Here is a 27,588-nt window from a genome sequence, read left to right as displayed (position 1 = left end):
CTAGAGTCTAGGATTTCAAAACCAGCCTAGTGAGACAACATAATACAACATAGTGAGACCCCATCTCTAAATTTTTTTTTTTTTAAATTAGCCAAGCATGGTGGTGTGTGCCTGTAGTCTCCTCTAATTGGGAGGTTGAGGTGGGAGGATTGCTTGAGCCTGAGGATTGCTCAAGGCTGCAATGAACCATAATTGCACCACTGAGCTTCAGCCCAGGCAACAGAGGGAGAAATTGTCTCAAATAAAATAGGATAAAACAAAATAATTAAATTGTTCACTTTTGGTCAGAGACTTCGAACATCAAATCAAATAAAAATATTAGTAATTTATTCAAACTCAGAATCCTAAGATGTTAGAGAAGCCACTGCTGTCATTGATGAGGTGGGGGCGGGGATGAGATGGAGGAACTGGTGGAATGGAGAAGGGGGTTTGGGTGGGGTGCTGGGTGGAATATTAATACTGGTTAAGGACAAGCTTCCTCCCAGGTGCTTTACACGTGTGATTTCATCTCAACCTTACCATAGTCTTGTAGGTAGGTAGGGCCATCCCCATGTGAAAGATGAGAAGATCAAAGGTACAAGTGGTTCAATACTGTGCTCATAGTGACACAGTTCACAAATGTATGTGTTAGGATTCCTTCTTCAGTTCTCAGTGGTTCCCAAGCCCACATAATTCCTACTGCACCAAAAATGCAGGTTCAAGTCAAGAGATGTCAACAAGCTGTTATTGGGGGCTCTCAGGTACACCAAGCACTGAGCAAACAGTGGCCCAATAGGGACCACATATGCTTCCTCCATTTGCTGATATGGGTTTGATATGGATCCAATTCTTCCAAATCCTAAAATTATAATAAAATAGGGATATCAGTGGCAGAATAAATTGGTATATTTCAGAATGTCAATTTTCCAAAATGTAGTAAGAGACTAAAAAATCTTTTTATCCTAGAATTTCAGAATTCTTCAAGGAAAATAGATAATCAAGATCATGCATGAGGCCAGGTGCAGTGGCTCATTCATGTAATCCCAGAACTTTGGGAGGCTTAGGTGGTGGGATTGCTTGAGGCCAGGCGTTTGAGACCAGCCTGGGAAATGTAGGAAAACACCATCTCTACAAAAAATAAAAATTAGCCTGGTGCGGTGGCATGTGTCCATGGTCCCAGCTACTCGGAAGGCTGAAGTGAATGTATTGCTTGAGCCCAGAAGGCTGAAGTGAATGTATTGCTTGAGCCCAGTTCAGGGTTGTTGAACTCCAGACAACGATGGCCATTGTAGTTATACCTACAAAACAGAAAAGAAAAAAAGAAGGCAGGAAATCCAGTAGGGGATTTAAAAAACTGGTATTTTTATACAATGGAACATTATGCAGCCATTACAAATCACTCTTTGGAAAAAATATATAATAACAAGGAAATGCTGAAGATATATTTTTAAAATGCAAAGAACCAGCATATACTCTTGTTCAAGCTGGGCTACTTTATTCTTCCCTTGCTACCCTATGGTAGAGCTAAGATACAGCTCTAGCATTTGACTGGACCATATTATCGGTTTAGAGAAAATGAAAAATACAAACATAGAGAGTAATAAGAACTAGACAGGCTGGCCTGTGACCTGCAGGTTATTCATATTCAGCTGTGACTCCATAAGGAGATGCCTCTGTCTCTGGCCCTGGTCATGGGCAATGGGCATGGTTAAGCCTCTGATAGGAGAGTATCTTTGTGACTGAGAAACATCCGAGTCTCCCCATCTACCCACAAGGCCCATATTCCAAGTTTCATCCTCCTGTCCACCCACCTACCTCGTCCTGAATGATCAATACAGGGAGCACCCAGCTTGTCTGGAGAGGACCACAGGACTGTAGATTGGAGGTGCCAAGAGATCAAACAGCATCAGAATAGGCACATGAAACACAAAAACTACTTTTAGTATATACCAGTATAAAAATCTTATTTCCCCCAGGTAACTGGAAAGAACTAGAGCTTTGAATTGTGTTGATTTCTGAAAGAATGGCTTGTTAGCTCAAAGTAGCAAATAATTAATGGAAATTCTGTGTCCTCCCTTAAGAGTCTAGACCCTCACTAGTCCAATAGAAATATAATAAAAGTACCTATATAATTTAAATTGTTTTAAATAGGCACATTTAAAAAGTAAAAAGAAACAGGTGAAACAAATTTTGTATTATATGTAATTAATAACATGTTATTTAACCCAACATATCAAAAATATCACTTTATCATATAATAGACATAATGAATTATTAATGAGATAGTTTATATTCCTTTTTTGGCATCAAGTCTTGGAAATGTGTTGTGCATCTTACATTTATAACACATCTTAATTTGGACTGGCCACATTTCAAGTGCTTGGTAACCTTGTGGGGCTGTGGCTACATATTGAATACCAAGTCTGGACTCTAAATAAACCTAAATAGAAATTGGAACTAGAGGATCATGGCGGATGGGAGGCAGGACTAGATTGCACCTCCAGAGAGAGCAGCATGTGGAGGCTTGCATTGTGAATTTTAGCTCCAGATCGACTGCAAGAACAAACCAGCAATCCCGAGAGGACCCACAGACCCTCTGATGGAAGTGGACTGCCCCTGCAGGACCGAGGAGACTCTCCAAATACCGTGAGTGCCCCAACTGCAGAAGTGGGAAAGGTAGAACCCCCTCTCCTGAATGCACACCCCCACTGGAGAAGCTGAAGGTTTGTTTGCGGGAGAAGTTTCCGACTTTACCTGTAGCTGAGTCAAGTTAGAGAGCCGAGCAAAATACAGGGGTAGAGGAAGCAGCAGAAAGGCCTTGGGAGCTCGCTGGGTCCCCAAGCAGCCCATTCCTGCCCTGCACCACAGAGATCCATAGGGAGGATGGACAGAGGGGCAGGAGGTAAAACTCCACAGGGAGAAAGAATTATCTAGCTGAACTTTGTAACAATTGGAATGGGGCGGGAAGCCTCCTGGCCAGAACTCAGGGGAGGGCACAAATCTGGAGTACAGACTTCACAGGCAAGGGAAGAACTAAAGCCCCCCCCCCCCCCTTTTTTTTTTCCACAGCTGGGAGACAGCCTTGGGCAAGTTTTCAAGCCCTTCTCACCCTCTGCCTAGAAACAGACTCAGAGATGTTGGTGGGGGGTCACGGTGGAAGTGAGACTGGCCGTTCAGTTTGCATGGGAGCTAGGTGAGGCCTGTGACTGCTGGCTTTACCTCACTTCCTGGACAACCTGCATGACTCAGCAGAAGCAGCCATAATCCTCCTAGGTACACAACACCAGTGACCTGGGAATCTCACCTTCATCCCTGACAGCAGGTGCAGCAAGACCCAAAGAGAGTCTGAGCTCAGACACACCTAGCCCTGCCCCAACCTGATGGTTCTTCCCTATCCACTCTGGTAGTGTAAGACAAAGGACGTATAATCTTGGGAATCTAGGGCCCAGCTCACCACCGGTTCCTCTTCACACTACTGCAGTTGATGCTTTCTGGAAAGCACCACCTCCTGGCAGGAGGTCAACCAGCACAAAAATAGAGCATTAAACCACCAAAGCTAAGGACCCTCACAGAGTTCATTGCACCCTCCACCACCTGCACTGGAACAGGCTCTGGTATCCATGGCTGAGAGACCCACAGATGGTTCACATCACTGGATTCTGTGCAGACAACCCCTGGTAGCAGCCCAGAGCCAGGTAGACTCACTGGGTGGCTAGATTCAGAAGAGACACATCAGTCACTGAAGTTTGGTTCACAGGAAGCCACATCCATAGGGAAAGGGGGAGAGTATACATCAAAGGAACACCCTGTGGGACAAAAGAATCTGAACAACAGCCTTCAGCCCTAGACCTTCACTCTGACAGAGCCCACCCAAATGAGAAGGAATCAGAAGACCAATCCTGGTAATATCACAAAACAAGGCTCTACGACACCTCCAAATAATCACAGTAGTTCACCAGCAATGGATCCAAACCAAGAAGAAATCTCTGATTTACCTGAAAAAGAGTTCAAGAGGTTAGTTATTAGGGTAATCAGGGAGGTACCAGAGAAAGACAAAGCACAATGCCAGGAAATCCAAGAATGATAGAAGAAGCGAAGGGAGATATATTCAAGGAAATAGATAGCTTAAAGATAAAACAATCAGAAGTTCAGGAAACTTTGGACACACTTTTAGAAATGCAAAATGCTGTGGAAAGTCTCTGCAAAAGAACTGAACAAGTGGAAGAAAGAAATTCAGAGCTCGAAGACAAAGTCTTTGAATTAACCCAATCCAACAAAGACAAAGAAAAAAGAATAACAAAATATGAACAAAGGCTCCAAGAAGTCTGGGATTATGTTAAACAATCAAACCTAAGAATAATCAATGTTCCTGAAAAAGAAGAGAATTTTAAAAGCCTAGAAAATGTATTTGGGGGACTCATTGAGGAAAACCTCCCTGGCCTTGTGAGAGACCTAGACAACTAAATAAAAAAAGCACAAAGAACACCTGGGAAATTCACTTTAAAAATATCTTCACCTAGGCACATTGTCATAAGGTTATCCAAAGTTAAGATGAAGGAAAGAATCTTAAGAGCTGTGAGACAGAAGCACCAGGTAACCTATAAAGGAACACCTATCAAATTAACAGCAAAGTTCTCAGCAGAAACCCTACAAGCTAGAAGGGATTCGGGGCCTATCTTCAGCCTCCTCAAACAAAACAATTATCAGTCAAGAATCTTGTATCCAGTGAAACTAAGCATCATACATGAAGGAAAGATATAGTTGTTTTCAGACAAACAAATGCTGAAATAATTTGCCATTACCAAATTTGAGAGAATTTGCCATTACCACCACTACAAGAACTGCTAAAAGGAGCCCTAAATCTTGAAACAAATCCTGGAAACAAGTCAAAACAGAACCTCTTTAAAGCATAAATCACACAGGACCTATAAAACAAAAATACAAGTTATAAAGCAAAAGTAAAAAACAAAAAAACCCAGAGTACACACAATAAACTTTAAAGCAACAATGGTAAAAAGAGACTAAGAGGGACATTATATAATTATAAAAGGCCTTTTCCAACAGGAAAACGTCACAATCCTAAACATATATGCACCTAACCCTGGAGATCCCAAGTTTATAAAACAATACTAATAGACCTAAGAAATGAGACAGAGAGCAACATAATAGTGGGGGACTTCAGTACTCCACTGATAGCACTAGACAGGTCATCAAGACAGAAAGTTACCAAAGAAACATTGGATTGTTTCTTGGAACAAATGGACCTAACAAATATGTACAGAACATTTTATCCAACAACCACAGAGTACACATTCAAAAGTGCATGGAATTGTCTCCAAGATAGACCATATGATAGGCCATAAAATGAGCTTCAATAAATTTAAGAGTACTGAAATAATATCAAGCATTCTCTCAGACGACAGTGGAATAAAACTGGAAATCAACTCCAAAAGGAACCTTCAAAATCATACAAATACATGGAAATTAAATAACCTGCTCCTGAATGAGCACTGGATCAAAAATAAAATCAAGGTAGAAATTAAAAAATTCTTTGAACTGAATGATAATAATAGCACAACCTATCAAAACCTCTGGGATACAGCAAACACAGTGCTAAGAGGAAAGTTCAAAGCCATAAATGCCTACATCAAAAAGTCTGAAAGAGCACAAACTGACAATCTAAGGTCACACCTCAAGGAATTAGAGAAACAAAAACAAACCAAACCCAAATCCAGCAGAAGAAAGGAAATAACCAAGGTCAGAGCAGAACTAAATGAAATTGAAACAAACAAAAACATACAAATGATAAATGAGACAAAAGTCTGGTTCTTTGAAAAGATAAATTAAGTAGATAGACCATTAGCAAGATTAACCAAGAAAAGAAGAGATAAAATCCAAATGACGTCACTAAGAAATTAAACGGGAGATATTACAAGTGAAACCACTGAAATACAAAAGATAATTCAAGGCTACAATGAATACCTTTACATAAATAAACTAGAAAATCTAGAAGAATTAGATAAATTCTTGTAAAAATGCAACCCTCCTAGCCTAAATCAGGAAGCACTGGATATTCTGAACAGACCAATAACAAGCAGCAAGATTGGAATGGTAATTAAGAAATTACCACCAACAACAAAAAAAAATGTCTAGGACCAGATGGATTCACAGCAGAATCCTACCAGACATTCAAAGAAGAATTAGTACTAATACTTTTGACACTATTCCACAAAATAGAGAAAGAAGGAACCCTGCTTGATTCATTCTATGAAGCCAACATCACCCTAATACCAAAACCACAAAAGGACGTGTCCAAGAAAGAAAGCTAGAGACTGAAATCCTTGGTTAACATAGATGCTAAAATTCTTTTTTTTTTTTTTTTTTTTTTTTTGAGACGGAGTCCAGCTCTGTCGCCCAGGCTGGAGTGCAGTGGCCGGATCTCAGCTCACTGCAAGCTCCGCCTCCTGGGTTTATGCCATTCTCCTGCCTCAGCCTCCCGAGTAGCTGGGACCACAGGTGCCTGCCACCTCGCCCGGCTAGTTTTTTGTATTTTTTTTTAGTAGAGACGGGGTTTCACTGTGTTATCCAGGATGGTCTCGATCTCCTGACCTCGTGATCCGGCCGTCTCGGCCTCCCAAAGTGCTGGGATTACAGGCATGAGCCACCGCGCCCGGCCGATGCTAAAATTCTTAACAAAACACTAGCTAACTGAATCCAACAGCATATCAAAAAGATAATCCACTATGGTCAAGTGGGTTTCATACCAGGGATGCATGGATCATTTAATATATGCAAGTCAATAAATGCGATACACCACATAAACAGAATTAAAAACAAAAATCATATGATCCTCAATAGATCATGAAAATGCAGATGCAGAAAAAGCATTTGACAAAATCCAGCATTGCTTTATGATTAAAACTCTCAGTAAAATCAGCATAAAGGGACATGCCTTAATGTAATAAAAACCATCTACGACAAACCCACATCCAACGTAATACTGAATGAGGAAAAGTTGAATGCATTCTCTTTGAGAACTGGAACAAGACAAGGATGCCGACTTTCACCACTCCTCTTCACCATAGTACTGGAAGTCCTCGTCAGAGCAATTAGACAACAGAAAGAAATAAAGGTCACCCAAATCAGTAAAGAGGAAGTCAAACTGTCACTGTTTGCTGATGGCATGATCATCTATCTTGAAAACCCTAAGGACTCCTCCAGAAAGCTCTTAGAACTGATAAAAGAATTCAGCAAGAGAGGTGCGCCCAAGATGGCCAAATAGGAACAGCTCCAGCCTCCAGCTCCCAGCGTGAGTGACACAGAAGACAGGTGATTTCTGCATTTTCAACTGAGGTACTGGGTTCATCTCACTGGGGTGTGTCGGACAGTTGGTGCTGGTCCGTGGGTGCAGCCTGGCCAGCAAGAGCTGAAGCAGGGCGAGGCATTGCCTCACCTGGGAAGCACAAGGGGGAAGGGAATTCATTTCCTAGCCCAAGGAAATTGAGACACACAACACCTGGAAAATCGGGTAACTCCCACCCTAATACTGCACTTTACCAAGAGTCTTAGCAAGCGGCACACAAGGAGATTATATCCCACACTTGGCCCAGAGGGTCTCACGCCCACGGAGCCTCCCTCATTGCTAGCACAGCAGTCTGAGATCTAACTGCAAAGTGGCAGTGAGGTTGGGGGAGGGACGCCTGCCATTGCTAAGGCTTAAGTAGGTAAACGTAGCTGCTGGGAAACTTGAATTGGGTGGAGCCCACCACAGCTCAAGGAGGCCTGCCTGCCTCTGTAGACTCCACCTCTGGGGACAGGGCATAGCTAAACAAAGAGCAGCAGAAACCTCGGCAGAGGTAAATGTCCCTGACTGACAGCTTTGAAGAGAGTGGTGGATCTCCCAGCATGGAGGTTGAGATCTGAGAACGGACAGACTGCCTGCTCAAGTGGGTCCCTGACCCCTGAGTAGCCTAACTGGGAGACATCCCCCACTAGGTGCAGACCAACACCTCACACCTCACACGGTTTGGTACACCCCTGAGATGAAGCTTCCAGAGCAAGAATCAGACAGCAACACTCACTGATCTACAATATTCTATCTTCTGCAGTCTCCACTGCTGATACCCAGGCAAACAGGGTCTGGCGTGGACCTCAAGCAAACTCCAACAGACCTACAGCTGAGGGTCCTGGCTGTTAGAAGGAAAACTAACAAATAGAAAGGACACCCACACCAAAATCCCATCAGTACGTCACCATCATCATCAACGACCAAAGGCAGATAAAACCACAAAGATGGGGAAAAAGCAGTGCAGAAAAGCTGGAAATTCAAAAAATCAGGGTGCACCTCCCCCTCCAAAAGAACGCAGCTCATTGCCAGCAATGGAACAAAGCTGGATGGAGAATGACTTTGACGAGTTGAGAGAAGAAGCCTTCAGTCAATCAAACTTCTCAGAGATAAAGGAGGAACTATGTAACCAGTGCAAAGAAACTAAAAACCTTGAAAAAAGATTTGATGAATGGCTAACTAGAATAATCAATGTAGAGAAGTCCTTTAAAGAACTGACAGAGATGAAAACCATAACATGAGAACAACGTGACAAATGCACAAGCTTCAGTAACCGACTCAATGAACTGGAAGAAAGAGTATCAGTGATTGAAGATCATATGAATGAAATGAAGCGAGAAGAGAAGTGTAGAGAAAAAAAGAGTAAAAAGAAATGAACAAAACCTCCAAGAAATATGGGATTGTGTGAAAAGACCAAATCTATGTCTGAGTGGTGTGCCTGAAAGTGCGGGGGAAAATGGAACCCAGTTGGAAAACACTCTGCAGGATATCATCCAGGAGAACTTCCCAAACCTAGTAAGGCAGGCCAACATTCAAATTCAGGAAATACAGAGAACACCAGAAAGATACTCCTCAAGAAGAGCAACTCCAAGACACATAATTGTCAGATTCACCAAAGTTGAAATGAAGGAAATAATGTTAAGGGCAGCCAGAGAGAAAAGTTGGGTTACCCACAAAGGGAAGCCCATCAGACTAACAGCAGACCTCTCGGCAGAAACTCTACAAGCCAGAAGAGAGTGGGGGCCAATATTCAACTTTCTTAAAGAAAAGAATTTTCAACCCAGAATTTCACATCCAGCCAAACTAAGTTTCATGAGTGAAGGAGAAATAAAATCCTTTACAGACAAGCAAATGCTTAGAGATTTTGTCACCACCAGGCCTGCCCTACAAGAGATCCTGAAGGAAGCACTAAACATGGAAAGGAACAACAGGTACCAGCCATTGCAAAAACATGCCAAAATGTAAAGCCCATCAAGGCTAGGAAGAAACTGCATCAACTAAGGAGCAAAATAACCAGTTAATATCACAATGACAGGATCAAGTTCACACATAACAATATTAACCTTAAATGTAAATGGACTAAGTGGTCCAATTAAAAGACACAGACTGGCAAATTGGATAAAGAGTCAAGACCCATCAATTTGCTGTATTCAGGAGACCCATCTCACATGCAGAGACACACATAGATTCAAAATAAAGGGATGGAGGAAGATCTACCAAGTAAATGGAGAACAAACAAAAGCAGGGGTTGCAATCCTAGTCTCTGATAAAACAGACTTTAAACCATCAAAGATCAAAAGAGACAAAGAAGGCCATTACATAGTGTTAAAGGGATCAATTCAACAGGAAGAGCTAACTATCCTAAATATATATGCACCCAATACAGGAGCACCCAAATTCATAAAGCAAGTCCTTAGAGACTTACAAAGAGACTTAGACTCCCATACAATAATAATGGGAGACTTTAACACCCCACTGTCAACATTAGACAGATCAATGAGACAGAAAGTTAACAAGGATATCCAGGAATTGAACTCAACTCTGTACCAAGAGGACCTAATAGACATCTACAGAACTCTCCACCCAAAAGCAACAGAATATACATTCTTCTCAGCACCACATCGCACTTATTCCAAAATTGACCACATAGTTGGAAGTAAAGAACTCCTCAGCAAATATAAAGGAACAGAAATTATAACAAACTGTCTCTCAGACCACAGTGCAATCAAACTAGAACTCAGGACTAAGAAACTCACTCAAAACCACTCAACTACATGGAAACTGAACAACCTGCTCCTCAATGACTACTGGGTACATAACGAAATGAAGACAGAAATAAAGATGTTCTTTGAAACCAATGAGAACAAAGATACAACATACCAGAATCTCTGGGACACCTTTAAAGCAGTGTGTAGAGGGAAATTTATAATACTAAATGCCCACAAGAGAAAGCAGGAAAGATCTAAAATTGACACCCTAACATCACAATTAAAAGAACTAGAGAAGCAAGAACAAAACACATTCAAAAGCTAGCAGAAGGCAAGAAATAACAAAGATCAGAGCCGAACTGAAGGAGATAGAGACACAAAAAACCCTCCAAAAAATCAATGAATCCAGGAGCTGGTTTTTTGAAAAGATCAACAAAATTGATAGACCGATAATAAGACTAATAAAAAAGAAAAGAGAGAGGAATCAAATAGATGCAATAAAAAATGATAAAGGGGATATCACCACCGACCCCACAGAAATACAAACTACCATCAGAGAATACTATAAACACCTCTACGCAAATAAACTAGAAAACCTAGAAGAAATGAATAATTTCCTGGACAGTTACACTCTTCCAAGACTAAACCAGGAAGAAGTTGAATCTTTGAATAGACCAATAGCAGGCACTGAAATTGAGGCAATAATTAATAGCCTACCAACCAAAAGAAGTCCAGGACCAGACGAATTCACAGCCAAATTCTACCAGAGGTACAAGGAGGAATTGGTACCATTCCTTCCGAAACTATTCCAATCAGATGGAATCCTCCCTAACTCATTTTACAAGGACAACATGATCCTGATACCAAAGCCTGGCAGAGATACAACAAAAAAAGATAATTTTAGACCAATATCCCTGATGAACATCAATGCAAAAATCCTTAATAAAATACTGGCAAACTGAATCCAGCAGCACATCAAAAGGCTTATCCACCATGATCAAGTGGGCTTCATCCCTGGGGTGCAAGGCTGGTTCTACATATGCAAATCAATAAACATAATCCAGCATATAAACAGAACCAAAGACAAGAACCACATGATTATCCCAATAGATGCAGAAAAGGCCTTAGGATTGTCTTGGCAATGCGGGCTCTTTTTTGGTTCCATATGAACTTTAAAGCAGTTTTTTCCAATTCTGTGAAGAAACTCATTGGTAGCTTGATAAGGATGGCATTGAATCTATAAATGACCTTGGGCAGTATGGCCATTTTCACGATATTGATTTTTCCTATCCATGAGCATGGTATGCTCTTCCATACCATACAATGGGGTTTTTGACATGATTGTATATTTAGAAAACCCCATGGTCTCAGCCCAAAATCTCCTTAAGCTGATAAGCAACTTCAGCAAAGTCTCAAGATACAAAATCAATGTGCAAAAATCACAGGCATTCTTATACACCAGTAATAGACAAACAGAGAGCCAAATCATGAACGAACTCCCATTCACAATAGCTTCAAAGAGAATAAGGAATCCAACTTACAAGGGATGTAAGGGACCTCTTCAAGGAGAACTACAAACCACTGCTCAGTGAAATAAAAGAGGACACAAACCAATGGAAGAACATACCATGCTCATGGATAGGAAGAATCAATATCGTGAAAATGGCCATACTGCCCAACGTAATTTATAGATTCAATGCCATCCCCATTAAGCTACCAATGAGTTTCTTCACAGAATTGGAAAAAACTGCTTTAAAGTTCATATGAAACCAAAGAAGACCCCGCATTGCCAAGACAATCCTAAGCCAAAAGAACAAAGCTGGAGGCATCATGCTGCCTGACTTCAAACTATACTACAAGGCTACAGTAACCAAAACAGCATGGTACTGGTACCAAAACAGAGATATAGACCAATGGAACAGATTAGAGCCCTCAGAAATAATACCACACATCTACAGCCATCTGATCTTTGACAAACCTGACAAAAACAAGAAATGGGGAAAGGTTTCCCTATTTAATAAATGGTGCTGGGAAAATTGGCTAGCCATAAGTAGAAAGCTGAAACTGGATCCTTTCCTTACTCCTTATACGAAAATTAATTCAAGATGGATTAGAGACTTAAATGTTAGACCTAATACCATAAAAACCCTAGAAGAAAATCTAGGTAGTACCATTCAGGACATAGGCATGGGCAAGGACTTCATGTCTAAAACACCAAAAGCAATGGCAGCAAAAGCCAAAATTGACAAATGGGATCTAATTAAACTAAAGAGCTTCTGCACAGCAAAAGAAACTACCATCAGAGTGAACAGGCAGCCTACAGAATGGGAGAAAATTTTTGCAATCTACTCATCTGACAAAGGGCTAATATCCAGAGCCTACAAAGAACTCAATCAAATTTACAAGAAAAAACACAAGCAACTCCATCAAAAAGTGGGCAAAGGATATGAACAGACACTTCTCAAAAGAAGACATTCATACAGCCAACAGACACATGAAAAAACGCTCATCATCACTGGCCATCAGAGAAATGCAAATCAAAACCACAAGGAGATACCATCTCACACCAGTTAGAATGGGAATCTTTAAAAAGTCAGGAAACAACAGGTGCTGGAGAGGAAGTGGAGAAATAGAAACACTTTTACACTGTTGGTGGGATTGTAAACTAGTTCAACCAGTGCGGAAAACAGTATGGTGATTCCTCAAGGATCTAGAACTAGAAATACCATTTGACCCAGCCATCCCATTACTGGGTATATACCCAAAGGATTCTAAGTCATGCTGCTATAAAGACACGTGAACACACATGTTTACTGCGGCACTATTCACAATAGCAAAGACTTGGAATCAACCCAAATGTCCATCAGTGACAGACTGGATTAAGAAAATGTGGCACATATACACCATGGAATACTATGCAGCTATGAAAAAGGATGAGTTTGTGTCCTTTGTAGGGACATGGATGCAGCTGGAAACCATCATTCTCAGCAAACTATCGCAGGACCAGAAAACCAAATACCGCATGTTCTCACTCATAGGTGGGAACTGAACAATGAGATCACTTGGACACAGGAAGGGGAACATCACAAACCAGGTCCTATTGTGGGGTGGGGGTAGGGAGAGGGACAGCATTAGGAGATATACCTAATGTAAATGACGAGTTAATGGGCGCAGCACACCAACATGACACACGTATACATATGTAACAAACCTGCACTTTGTGGACATGTACCCTAGAACTTAAAGTATAATTAAAAAAAAAAAAAAAAGAAAAAGAAAAGAAAGACACAGAGAAGTTAAGTGACACATTATAAATCATGGAGAGAATGAATGCCCATCCTAGAGCAAAACTCCCCTTCTTCTATTGTGCAAACTGGTACTCTTTCTTTGAGTCCACTTAAAGGTGATACCTAAATACTTTGCATACATCTTTCAGCAAATTTACACTCTTTAATTCATATCCAGCAGAAAACATTATTTTTTACTAGGATTTTCTTTGGAATTGACATGCCATTTTTCCAGTTTTATTCTTGCCTTGCCTAAGAATGCCTCTGAGACAAGTGACCATAGGCTTACTTACTTTAAAGGTGTTTAAAACAGCAGAGCCTTTCAAATAATTTTAATGACTTTAAAAGGTGGTATGGAAAGCATTTTTATTTTAACATTTTAGAAGGCATTTCCAGAATACAGTTGGTTTAAGGAAACTCTGGAATATGTTAAATGATGAAATGTGTTGTGATAATAAAGCAAATACATCAGCTTAAAAAAAAGAATTCGGCAAATTTTCCAGATACAAGATTAATGTATGCATATCAGTAGCTCTTCTATACACCAACAGCTACCAAGTGAAGAATCAAATCAAGAACTCAACCTCTTTTACAATAACTGAAAAAAAATGAAATACTTAGGAATATACCCAACGAAGGAGGTAAAATACCTCTATAAGGAAAACTACAAAACAATGAGAAAGAAATCATAGATGGCACAAACAAATGGAAACACATCCCATGCTCATGGATGAGCAGAATCAATATTGTGAAAATGACCATAGTACCAAAAGCAATCTACAAATTCAACACAATCCCCATCAGGATACCTCCAATCACTCTTCACAGAATTAGAAAAAACAATTCTAAAGCTCATATGGAACCAAAAACGAGCCTGCATAGCCAAAGCAAGACTAAGCAAAAAGAACAAATATGATGCATCACACTACCTGATTTCAAACTTTACTGTCAGGCCATAGTCACTAAAACAGCATGGTACTGATACAAAAATCGGCACATAAAACAATGAAACAGAATAGAGAACCCAAAAATAAACCCAAATACTTACAGCTAACTGATCTTTGACAAAGCAAACAAAAACATAAAGTGGGGAAAGGACACTCTTTTCAGCAAATGGTGCTGGGATAATTGGCGAACCACATGTAAGAGAATAAAGCTGGATCCTCATCTCTCACCTTATATAAAAATCAACTCAAGATGGATTAAGGACTTAAAGTGAAGACCTGAAACTATAAAAATTCTAGAAGATAACACTGGAAAATTCCTTCTAGACATTGGCTTAGGCAACGATTTCATGACTAAGAACCCAAAAGCAAATGCAATAAAAACAAAGATAAATAGCTGGCACCTAATTAAACTAAAGGGCTTTTGCACGGTAAAAGGAACAGTCAGCAGAGTAAACATACAACCCACAGAGTGGGAGAAAAATCTTCACAATCTATACATCTGGCAAAGGACTAATATCCAGAATCTACAACCAACTCAAACAAATCAGCAAGATAAAAACTAACAATCCCATAAAAAAAATGGGCTAAGGACATGCATAGACAATTCTCAAAACAAAATATTCTCAAAACAAAATATACAAATGACCAACAAACATATGAAAAAATGTTCAACATCACTAATGATTAGGGAAATGCAAATCAAAATCACAGTGCAATATCATCTTACTCCTGAAAGAATGGCCATAATAAAGAAATTAAAAAAAAAAAAACAGTGGATGTTGGCGTGGATACAGTGAACATGGAACACTTCTACACTGCTAATGGGCATGTAAACTACTACAACCACTGTGGAAAATGGTGTGGAGATTCCTTAAAGAACTAAAAGTAGAATTACCATTTGATCTAGCAATCCCACTACTGGGTATCTACCCAGAGGAAAAGAAGTCATTATATGAAAAAGATACTTGCATACACATGTATATAGTAGCACAATTCACAATAGCAAAAATGTGGAACCAAACCAAATGCCCATCAATCAACGAGTGGGTGAACTGTGGTATATATACACAAAGGAATACTACACAGCCATAAAAATGAATGAATTAACAGCATTTGCAGTGACCTGGGTAAGATTGGAGACTGTTATTCTAAGTGAAGTAACTCAAGAATGGAAAACCAAATATTGTATGTTCTCACTGATATGTGGGAGCTAAGCTGTGAGGATACAAAGGCATAAGAATGACACGATGGACTTCGGTGACTTGGGGGGAACAGTGGGAGGGGAGTGACGGATACAAGAATATGAATATGGTGCAGTGTATACTGCTCGGGTGATGGGTGCACCAAAATCTCACAAATCACCACAAAAGAACTTACTCATGTAACCAAATATGACCTATACCCCAATAACTTATGGAAAAATAAAAAAATTAATAAAATAAAATTAACATAAATTCAAAAAAATAAACCTAACTAATATTTATAGAGGTGAAAAAAGGAACCCATTTGAATAATTGACAATGCTGGATTGGTTAAATAAACAATAATCTATACAATAGAACCTTATGTAGTCATTAAAAATACTGGTTTTTTGTTTGTTTGAGAAAGTGTCTTACTTGTTGCCCAGGCTGGAGTACAGTGGCATGATCTCGGCTTACTGCAACCTCCACGTCCCAGGTTCAAGTGGTACTCCTGAGTAGTTGGGATCACAGGCATGCACCACCATGTCCAGCTAATTTTTGTATTTTTTGTAGAGACAGGGTTTTACCATGTTGTCCAGGCTGGTCTCCAACTCCTGACCTCAAGTGATCCACCTGCCTCAGGCTCCCAAAGTGCTGGCATTATAGGTGTGAGTCATCACACCTGGCCAAAACATCTATATATACTGTTTTAAAAGAAGCAGGTTACCAAATGGCCTTTTTGGTACTATTTTTCTAAATCATGTGTTGTATGTGTGCATGTACATAGACCCCCATGTCTCTCTCATTCTCTAGTCCCTTCCCTGCTTCTTTTTTCTTCTTAGCTGAAATCATTCAATTATATAACATATAATAGGATACATTTGCCCAGTCATTTGTTCAATTTCTGTCTCCCCCGAGAAGACAAAAAGCCTATTGTGCATAAAACATGTTTCTAGGTCCTGAGTATCAAACACCAAACCAAAATCTAAAATATGTCCCTGTCTGCCTGAGGCTTAATTTTCAGTGGGGGAAGAGTGTAAACAAACAACCGAATGAGCAAATCTGCCATGTCATATATACCCTCCTTCCAGATTTTATCATCTTATATGTGCTTTAATGAAAAGAGCAACACAGCATAACAGAAAAGGCCAAGGATGAAGCACAATGGTGGGAATGGGGAGCCCCTTTTTTAAGTAGGTGCTGAGGGAGGATTTCGCAGCTGCTGTTTGAATAGAAACTTGAACAAAGTGAAGGAGCAAGTCAAGCAGGTATCTGGGGGAACAGATTTCCAGGCAGAGGGAACTGTAAGTCCAAGGATGTTTACAGAAATGAGAAAGACTGTGAGAAGATGGAGCACTAGGGGGCTGGAATCAAGATTTCAGTGTGGCCATTTTAAAGTTGAGATGCCTTCGTCAAAATCAAAGTGTCAACTGGTGTCTAACAGGCTGGTTAATCAGAAGGGATTCTCAATGAATCAAAACTGATATCACTTATAAACAAACAGTAAGGCCATATTGGAGCCTACCAGGAATGCCTATTAGATGTCCAAGTGGAGATATGTAATTCTGGAGTTCAGGGGAGAAATTTCTATCAGGGCTGGAGATAAAATGTGGGGGTTATCAACATACAGGTGGTAGTTTAAGGCATGGGACTGATGAGATCACTAAGCAAGTTGCTATAGAGAAAAAGAAGTGAAAAGGTTGAGCACTGGGCCAATCTTAGAGTTGGGGAGAGGAAGAACCTGCAAAAGTGAGAAGTGGTCATGGAGATAGGAGTAAAACCAAGAGAGGATGGTGTGCTGGGAACCAAAAGAAGAGTGTGTTTCAAAGAAAGTGGGATAGATGTCAAGTGCTCCTGCAGGATTAAGAAGAGCACTGAGGACTGACCACTGGATTTGGACATGGGGAGGTCACTGGCCTGGACAAAAGCAGTTTTAGTGGAGTGGCAGGAATGCAAGCCTGCGTGGAGTGTGTTCAAGGCACAACAGGAGCCAGGGAGTCTAGATAACTTTGAAGACTGTGTGCTGAAAAGGAGAGCAGAGAAACAGGGCTGCCGTGAGAGAAGGAGAGAAGGATGTGGGGGCCACAAAGAGTTGTTCATTGTTTGTTTCTTTGTTCTGGATGGGAGAGATTACAGTATATTTGCTTACGGATAGAAATCGTTTGGCATGGGGGAACCACTGATTAGGAGCTAATTGCAGAATGAATCTCTGAGTAGGTAAAAGAAAATAAAATCAAGTGCAGAATAAATAGTAGGAACACGGTCAGTTCATCCCTTGTACCAGGAGGGAAGGCAGGGTATATAGACACAGATGTGGGGTTGGTAGACCGGTGGGGGAGAATGTAAAAGTTCTTTTTTTACTGCTTCAGTTTGTTCAGTGAAATACAAAGCTAGACCATTATAGCTGGAAGGAGCTATGTCAAGGTGCTAAAAGTGGCTCTCTCTGATAAGTGGAATCATGGGCATTTATTTTGCTTTTATATTTTAAATTTCTCTCTAATATCATACATCTTTTCTTAATGATAGGCAGCATCTTTAAGAGACCTCCTTTTCTGCTACTCATAAGGGTGAACCTAATCTGCCACTTACTAGTTGTATGTCTTTGAACTACTTACATTTTTTTTAACTTTTCAAAATTTAAAATTTTTATTTTTAAATGGGCAAACAGTTGTACATATTCATGGAGTACACAATGATGCTTCAATACATATAATGTAGAGTGATCAGATCAGGGTACTTAACATATTTGTAATCTCAAAGTTACTTATTTTGGGGGGTGGTCTTGGTTTCTTTTTTTTTTTTCTTTTTTTTATTTTGTATATGTATATTTTGTATACATATATATTTTTTATATATGTATATTTTGTATATGTTTTATACACTGTATTCTTAAACTAAGCTAGAGCAAAGAAAATGTTATCAAGAAAATGAAGAGAACATATATTTACTATTCATTAAATGGAAGCAGATCATCATAAAAGTCTTCATCCTCATCATCTTCATGTTAGGTAGGCTGAGGAGAAGAAGGAAGTGGAGGGGTTGGTCCTGCCCCTCAGAGGCAGAAGGGGCAGAAGGGGCAGAAGAGGCGGAGAAGGTGGAAGAGGAGGCAGGAGAGGTGGGCACACTCAGTGTAACTTTTATTTTAAAAATTCAGTGCATAAAGTGGACCCATGGTTTCTTATTTGTAAATGGGGATGATAATGTCTGTGCTATTTAGTCCACTGGTCTGGAAGAATCTTAAATGAGAAAATGTATATAAAAATAATTTGAAAGGAACCAGTATGGCATGGATAGAAAATGTTCCTATTGTGGTTATTTCTGGTTTCTGTAGGGAAGTAGGAAGCAGGGGAGGGATCTAAGAATAGGCTGGAATCATCAACTCATTCCTTACAAACTACTCCATTTCAAACTACTGAAGAGCAAAAACTACTTTTCTGATTCAGATAGTGCTGCATCCTTTAATCAAACTTCTGACTAATGTTAAAAGCTTTGTATTCAGCTCTGGAAAACAAAACACCAAACATGTTTCCTTTGCTTTTACGTTGAGTTAACTTCATTATTTGACACTCTAAGTTAAAATGTTTCCTACCGAGCCAGGTTTTTCTTTTTGGCTTTAGAAACATTAATTTTGAACATTTATCCACATTTTTGCATTTGCATTCAAAACCAGCCAGAGAATATATAGCCGCGATTATTCTTTTGTTATTTTTTCAAATTACTGTGATTGCATTGTTAGATATGCTTCAGCACATGGGCCCTGCTGGTCTGTCATCATTAGACAAATTCATAGAAATCTACCAAATAAAAAATCACAAGATAAAGATAAAACCACTTATTTAAGGCACTTTGTACGAATTAAGTAATGATAGTGGAGTCACATAACTCTTCCTAAAGTATAATTCTGAACTGCTTTTGTGTTTCTTGGCATTTGAATATTTCATTGTCAGACTTAAGATTATAAAATAAAGACAATAGTGAGCTTTTGCTGTTCTGCAATGTGTATACTATTGAAGATAAATGCTTGTTAATCTTTGCTTTCAATTTATTTACAGCCCCCCGCCCTTTTATGGTAAGAGAGTATAACCCCAGCATTAAAGAACATTTTGAAAAATGAGAAAAACACAACCACTGCATCATCTGAATATAATTATTTTCCCTTTTGTGTGTTCCTTGTCTACTTTTGTCTTTTTATGTACACAGCTTTACCTGGTTTCAATTGCAGTATGTGTACAATTTTGAATATAAATTTAGGGTTTCATTTAAAAGAGAATTTTTTCAGGCTACAGCATAATTTTACGTTTCTACCTTTTGTCAAAACTTGACTGTGTCAAACAAAGCCTGAGATCAGGAGACCTTGTTAAGACATCTGAAACAACTTCAATGATCTCGCTGCTCTGTGCTTCTTCAGGACTGCAGAAATAATTGATCACCTTGGGTACCTAACAAACCCTTCACAGGCCTGCAGTGATTTCATTCTAAAGGGGCCCCAGACTTGGAATAATCTTCCATAGAATCATCAGGGATCAAAGGACTCTTCTTCCAGAGCGAGAAATGCCTCTTAGGGGGTGGGTCAGGGACAGGATCTGATGGGTGTCTCTCGTGTCTTCTCAGATGGTGCTTAATTAAAATTTTGAGTACTTTTTGGTTTTCATCTTGGTGAAAATCCTATGATCTACACTGTTTCAGGATAATTTTCAGGATAATTAAAACAATGAAACTTATTTCATAATTGTTGCTTATTTCCTGTACCATTATGTTTCCAGTTTGTGGTAGGTTGATCACAAACGTGGCCCCAATTTTCCCTGCTTTTCGTATCCATACCCTTTGCAGCATGAGTTTGCAACTATTCCCCATCTGGAATCTGGGCTGGCCTGTGTTATGCTTTGGCCAGTGGAATGCAGTAGAAGTGATGGAGGATCAGTTCTGAGTTTAGAATTTAAGAGATTGTGGCCGGGCGCGGTGGCTCAAGCCTGTAATCCCAGCACTTTGGGAGGCCGAGACGGGCGGATTACGAGGTCAGCAGATCGACACCATCCTGGCTAACACGGTGTAACCCCGTCTCTATTGAAAAAATACAAAAAACTAGCCGGGTGAGGTGGCGGGCGCCTGTAGTCCCAGCTACTCGGGAGGCTGAGGCAGGAGAATGGCGTGGACCCGGGAGGCGGAGCTTGTAGTGAGCTGAGATCCGGCCACTGCACTCCAGCCTGGGCGGCAGAGCGAGACTCCGTCTCAAAAAAAAAAAAAAAAAAAAAAAAAAAAATTTAAGAGATTGTGCCCACATCCTCTCTCCTTGGTGGAACACTATCTAGCTGCCATGTCCACTAGAGTGTGTTAGCCTGTGGGAGAATCATGTGGATTAGGAACAAGTCAACCCAACTGAGGCCCATACCCCAAACCTGCTGACCACACATGCCCCAGGGGAGCCCAGTCAAATTTAGCTAAGCCCAGTACAGGTAAGCAGAACTGTCTAGCTGAGAAATCATACCTAATTGCTACTTAAGCAAGTAGGTGTTTTTTGTTGTTGTTGTTGTTGTTTAAGACAGTCTCACTCTGTCACCCATGCTGGAGTGCAATAGTACAATCTCAGCTCACTGAAACCTCTTCCTCCCAGGCTGAAACCATCCTCCTGCCTCAGCCTCCCAAGTAGCTGGGACTACAGGTGTGTACCACCATGCCCCACTAAATTTTGTATTTTTTGTAGAGGCAAGGTTTTGCCATGTTGCCCAGGCTGGTGTTGAACTTCTGGGCTTAAGTGATCTGCCTACCTCGGCCTCTCAAAGTGTAACTATTACAGGTGTGAGCCACTGCACTCAGCCTATGTTGTTTTTAAAAAACTATTTATTCATTTTCCATTTTTTGTTAATGAAACACATTTAATGCATATGCCCTTTGACCCAGCAATGCCACATCTAGAATTTACAAATGTGTATACATTACATATGTGACATGACAAAGTACAATGACTTTGGTGCACTGTTTATGATAGCAAAATACTAGAAACAGTCTGAAGTGGTTAAATAGGTTATGTGCATTTATTTATTTGTTTCTGTTTATTTTATTTGTACAAATTTATGGGGTACAATTCTAATTTTGGTTACACGGATATATTGCATAGTGGTAAAGTCAGGGCTTTTAGGGTATCTATCAAACAATGTACATTATACCCATTAATTTCTCATCACCCATCCCCTCCCACCCTCCCACCCTTCTGAGTCTCCATTGTCTATCATTCCGCATTCTAAGTTCATGTGTACACATTATTTAGCTCCACTTACAAAAGAGAACATACAGTACTTGTCTTTCTGTGTCTGAGTTGTTTCTCTTAAGATCATGGCCTCCAGTTTCATCCATGTTGCTGCAAACAAAACAAAACAAAACAAAGCAAACATAATCTCATTTTTTTTAATGGCTGAGTAGTATTCCATTCTGTAGACATACTACATTTTCTTTATCCAATCATCCACTGATGGACACTTAGGTTGATTCCATGACTTTGCTGTTGTAGATAGTGTTGCTATAAACGTGTGCGTTCAGGTGTCTTTTTTAAATATAGTAATTTTTGGGGGGTAGATTTTAAGTAGTGGAATTGCTGGATTTTATGGCATTTCTATTTTTAGTTCTTTGAGAAACCTCCATACTGTTTTCCATAGAGGCTGTACTAATTTACATTCTCACCAACAGTGTAAAGTGTTCTCTTTTCTCTGCATCCTTGTCAACAGTTGTTGTTTTTTGTTAAGTGACTAAGTAGTTGGGTGATTTACTGTACAGTAGTATTTTGGAAATACATATTAATAAAAGGTTCTAACACATTTTGGACAATTATTTTTTTCCTCTTGGGTTCCTACTGTTGCAAAATTGAGGTGGGGGGCCATAGAGAGAGAGAATATGCCTTACTCCCATTACCACTACTTACATTCCATGAGAGGCCTAAGATTTTTTGAGGCCATAGATTGAATGAGGAGGACTTCTAACTGCCCCTGCCCTTGAATTCTTGAGCTCTGACAGTCGACCTTAGAGCTCTCATGCTGCTTTCTTAAATAAGATTAGTGTAAAGTAGGACTACCTTTATTTTATTTTTTCCCCTTTTAATCCAATCTATCAAACCTGTAATGTATTCTCAACAGATTTTCAGGTGAACAGGAAACCAGGAAAGATAAATGAAAAGTTGAGTGGTATTGTTAAAGGAGAAACGGTCTCTACAGCTGTAAGGTAACATCTAATTAACCTCAGATTCAGGCCAGGACTCAGGTAATAGAAGTGCTCAATTCAAAAGGAACTCACAAACCACCTGAAATATAAGCAATTCCTCTTTACATAGGAAATATGCTGTTGCTTTTGTTGTTATTTATTTTCATTCTAATTTTAAATTATTTATGATATTTAAAATTCATACCTTTATCTCAGATGTAGCATTTCTTAGTACAGCATGTATGTAACTACATAATTCATCATATAAAATTATGTTGTTGTATGGGCTTAGGTATCTCATAGACCAAGAAAGTCCCCAGAAATAGCAACACTTCTTCAACGACCAGGCCCAGCATCAGCTAGTCTTGGTCCTGTATGTGACACTGAGTTCCTGATTTCTTTTTTTTTTTTTTTTTTTTTTTTTTTTGAGACGGAGTCTTGCTCTGTCGCCCAGGCTGGAGTGCAGTGGCCGGATCTCAGCTCACTGCAAGCTCCGCCTCCCGGGTCCACGCCATTCTCCTGCCTCAGCCTCCGGAGTAGCTGGGACTACAGGCGCCCGCCATCTCGCCCGGCTAATTTTTTGTATTTTTTAAGTGGAGACGGGGTTTCACTGTGTTAGCCAGGATGGTCTTGACCTCCTGACCTTGTGATCCGCCCGCCTCGGCCTCCCAAAGTGCTGGGATCTGATTTCTTAATTAATGTGCTCTGATGAGGAAGTTGATTGAGTTATTTCAGGAAAAGAAAGAGGTGAACTAAATCTGCCCTTCTTTCATATTTAAACATTCATTTTATACATTTTATTGTAAATAAACATGTATACATATACATACACAACTAGTTTTAGAAATTATCAAAATACAGAAAGATAGAAGGAAGAAATCTAGTCCCTCATAATCCTATCACCCCGAAACAATCACTATGAACAGCTTGGAATATTTATTTCCAGTGTTTAAAATTTTTTCCTATACCTAATTGGAACTGCAAATACATAAACAGAAGACACTCATATAAAACCTAAGTGAGAGACTGAGCATGGTGGCTCTCACCTGTAATCCCAGAACTTTGGGAGCCCAAGGAGGGCAGATCACCTGAGGTCAGAAGTTTGAGACCAGCATGGGAAACATGGTGAAACCCCATCTCTACTAAAAAAATACAAAAAATAGCTAGTGTGGTGGTGTGTGCCTGTAATCCCAGCTACTTGGGAGGTTGAGGCAGGAGAATCGCTTGAACTCAGGAGCTGGGAGTTGCAGTGAGCCAAGATCACAGCATTGCACTCCAGCCTGAGCGACAAGAGTGAAACTTCATCTCCAAAAACAAAACGAAACAAAACAAAACAACAACAAAAACCTAAGTGAGAATAAGAGCAAAGTCAGAAATTCTTCTGTATTTGGAAGACAAGTGCATAGCTCTCCACCCATTTCCTCCTGTAAAGGGTAAGTACAATGACGGTCACAGGGAGAGCGGTGGTGATAGTGAAGTGAAGTCATGGACAAACAGGCTTAGCTCAGGACCTGGTAGAGTGCAACATTCACCATTAATCACAACAAAAAGAGCAAATATCAATCTAGTGCTCACTACATGCCAGACACTGTTCTAATGACTTCCTGTATTTTAACTCATTTAATCCTCCCAGAAATCCCGCTAGAAGCAGGTATTAGAATTCCCATTTTACACCTGAGGAAATGAGGCACAGAATCATTAAGTAACTTGCTCAAGATTGGAGCTTGGATTAAAATCCACAGTCTGTTTATGGTGTCGTTGCTCTTAAACACCATGTGCTTATTTTATTATTTTCTTTATTATAATTGTCCATTTCACTCCCTCGTGGACTCCAACAGGCACGCTGACCATTTAGAAGGGCCCATTTGGCACAGCTGTGGAGACTTCGTCTCACCATTGCAATCATTTATCGACTTAAAAGCATATTCCTTTGAAACTGAAATCTGAATGTCATCCATCACAATTTATTTGTATTATTGCCCATCCATACATTTTCGTCTTTCCACTTTTCTTTCAGAACACAATAAATTATATTCAAATGGCAGTCAAGGAGGAAACTTTCCTTCCTCATCAACAAAGCTGATCGATGGGCACTGAAGCCCCAGGGAAGCAGCATCTGTTGTAACTCAAGGATCCCGGCTTGAGCTGAGAAGGAAATTAACAGGCGCAGAGTGGTTGGCAGCCCAACATTTGTGCAAGTCTGGCACATGCACACATCATTAGCAACTATGCTGGAGAAGAATGATCAAGGAGGTGAGGAGGGGAATGGATCTGATTAAAGGGATGTTCAAGAAAGGAAATTCCGAGCACTTGGGTAAAAGCTTCATAGCTAAAATGAATGAACTCGAGAGCAAAGCAAACAGCCAGGTACATTTGGGATATGCTGACAGACAATCTGGATAATTCTGCCTCTGAAACTTTCAAAACAAAGTCAGTTCATGCAGTGAATTCCCCAGAGTGGCTGCCTCTTTCACTTAGCTCCTTTGGCTGTGTCTCCTTCACTAAAATGAAGCCCCCATGAAGGCAAAGATTTTGCTGTCTTGTTCATGGCTCCAATCTTGGCTCCCGGTTGATAATATTAAATTTTCACGGAATAAGTTAATGTATACTTGTGTTGACTCAAGCTAGGCAGATAAGGTCAGAGATATTCAACAGCATTCAAAAGCAATGTGCATGCTGGAAGAATGGCATGGTTCAACTAAAACTGATTGTTTACGAAAGTGTATGGAATCAGTGGTGAAATACTGGCAGAATATCTCTTTGTGTGCCCACCACTACTGTAAGCAATGCAAGAGATACAACAGAAACACGATCATGATCAGCAGCAAACATTTGTTGAGGGCTTGCTGTTGGCTGGCATGTTCTAAGCTCATTACTCTCATTAGCATGTGTAATTCTCTCAGCACCACCTATGGGGTAGGTAGGTACAAGTGTAATCACCCCCACTTGACATACAAGGCAGCTGGTGCCAGGTCGATTTAGCAACTTGCCCAGAGTCCTACAGCTAGTACATGGTAGAGCTGGGATTCCATCTGCTCTGCTGTTTCCTGCCAATCTCTGTCGTCCTGACCCTCCAGGAATTTACCCTTAATTTAAGGACACAAAAGGGATACATATGAAGCAGAGAACAATTAAGTCTTAAACTCTGTGACCCTGGAAACAAAAAAGAGAGGAATAAGTGTAGGCTGGTTTTCAGAGAGACCTTCTGGAAGGAGGCAGTACTTGCACTGTCTTGAATTTCATCATTAGTTTGTATATCCATCTACGCAACCTCCCATCTAGTCATCCTCTCATTCTCCCATATAATCGCCTAACAAACATTTATTAAGCTCCAACTATGGGCCAAGCCCTGAGCACTGAAGTGTGGGTTTTGTGCTGAAATAGTCATATTTCGGTTGCCTGCTCATATAGGGGGTTTTCCTTAGGAAGGACCGATTGGTGCTGTTGATCAAAACTGAAAATGCTCACACCCTGGGTACAGCAATCCTAGCGGAATTACCCATGGTGAAATGATCTGTGTTTAAGGTTATTCTCTGCGGTACTGTTTTTGACAACAAAGGATTAGAAATGGCCCACATGTTCATCAAAAGGGAACTGCTTAAATAAAACATGATAGCATACCTAAAGAGATTACTAAGCTGCTGTGACAGGAGTGAAGAAGCTGAGAGGGAGATATCTTAAGACATTTAAGTGAAAAAAGCAAAGAGGATATATATAGGATGCCACCATTTGGATAAAGGGCAGGGGGGAATAGAAACATCTTTGGTTGTTTATCTATAAAATATTTCTGGAAAGATACACCAGATACTGATAAGATTTATGGCTTTTGGTGGAGGGAGCAGGTAGTTAAAAGGCAAGAGGAACAGGAGGGGTTTTCACTGAGTGTCCCTTGGTATGTTTTAAATTTTGAACCTTTTTGGTAATGTATTGTCTATATTCCCCTAAAAACACACAAACACAATAAAACCAAAACTCATGTGCCCAGACCCCAGTGTTAGTGGTATATCAATGGTGGAGTTCTAGTTTGGTTCCTCAACACTCCCCAGGCAATTAGAAGGGAATGCTGGGTGCCAGGATGGGTTCCACAGCTGCCTGACTTTCACCTAAGTGACATATTGTTTCTGTCCTTGGCTGAGCCAGGTTCCCTCACAGGGTTCCTCTCCTTTAGCCAGGGAGCTTCTTCCTCTATCTTGTGTTTGCAATTTGGAAGAGGGTGGCCAGCATGGGCCTGACTGAGAGGGTGACATTTGTGCAAAGCCTGAAGTAGGTAAGAGCATGAGCCCTGAGGGCATCTGAGGGAAAGGAATTCCAGAAAGAGGGAATAGCAAGTTCAAGCTTTGGAGGCAGACGTGAGTCAGACCAGGTGGCAAGTGTGCCTGGAATAGAGTAAACAAAAGGGAGAGAAGCAAGAGGCAAAGACAGAGGGAATGCACATTTTGTGTGGGAGTGAGGGAGCTGTGAACTGTGCTGAAATAGTCATACATTTCCTTGAAAATTCCACATCCAGACACTGCAGTTTGTTTGCTCTGCGGTTTGTTGGCACTGATGTCCCAGTTCTACTAATTGGCCTACCTGTTGGTTCCTGAGCCCCACTCCCCACCCTGCACTCAGGTCTGGTGTTGGTGTCCCAACCTCATTCCCTGTCTTGGTAACCAGCTCTGTAGCCTCGTCTCTCCCAGCTGCCACCTGGGAATGGGGACCTGTCGTGGAATCCTGGTCTGGGCTAGAGAGTGCTCCCAGTTCATACCCTGCGGGGACTATAGGACCATGAAGAGGAGAGACTGGAACAGGGAATCCAGGAGCTCTTCCTTCAGCCCTGGTGCTAAGGCGGTCTTCGTGATGTCTCCCAAACCACACACCTTTACCTCAGGTAACTTTGAACTTGTTGACTTTGCACAAATTACTTCCGCGTTTCGCTCAGGTGAAACATCCTTGGTGTCCTCAGAGAGGCAC

At 40.5% G+C, this 27,588-nt stretch overlaps 1 long non-coding RNA gene across 1 annotated transcript in view; it reads left to right on the top strand.

Moving 5' to 3' along the window:
- Positions 1-25,233, top strand: part of LOC115893664 — a 31,047-nt gene extending 5,814 nt beyond the window's left edge. Inside the window, exon 2 of the long non-coding RNA XR_004053730.1 lies at positions 24,653-25,233. This is a non-coding gene — a long non-coding RNA (uncharacterized LOC115893664). The remainder of the gene's footprint in view (positions 1-24,652) is intronic.
- Positions 25,234-27,588: the final 2,355 nt, after the last annotated feature.

Source organism: Rhinopithecus roxellana, chromosome 2 (genome assembly GCF_007565055.1).
Source record: "Rhinopithecus roxellana isolate Shanxi Qingling chromosome 2, ASM756505v1, whole genome shotgun sequence".
NCBI lineage: Eukaryota > Metazoa > Chordata > Mammalia > Primates > Cercopithecidae > Rhinopithecus > Rhinopithecus roxellana.
The sequence above is the reverse complement of the archived record's forward strand: the minus strand, read 5'-3'. Positions and strand labels throughout refer to the sequence as shown.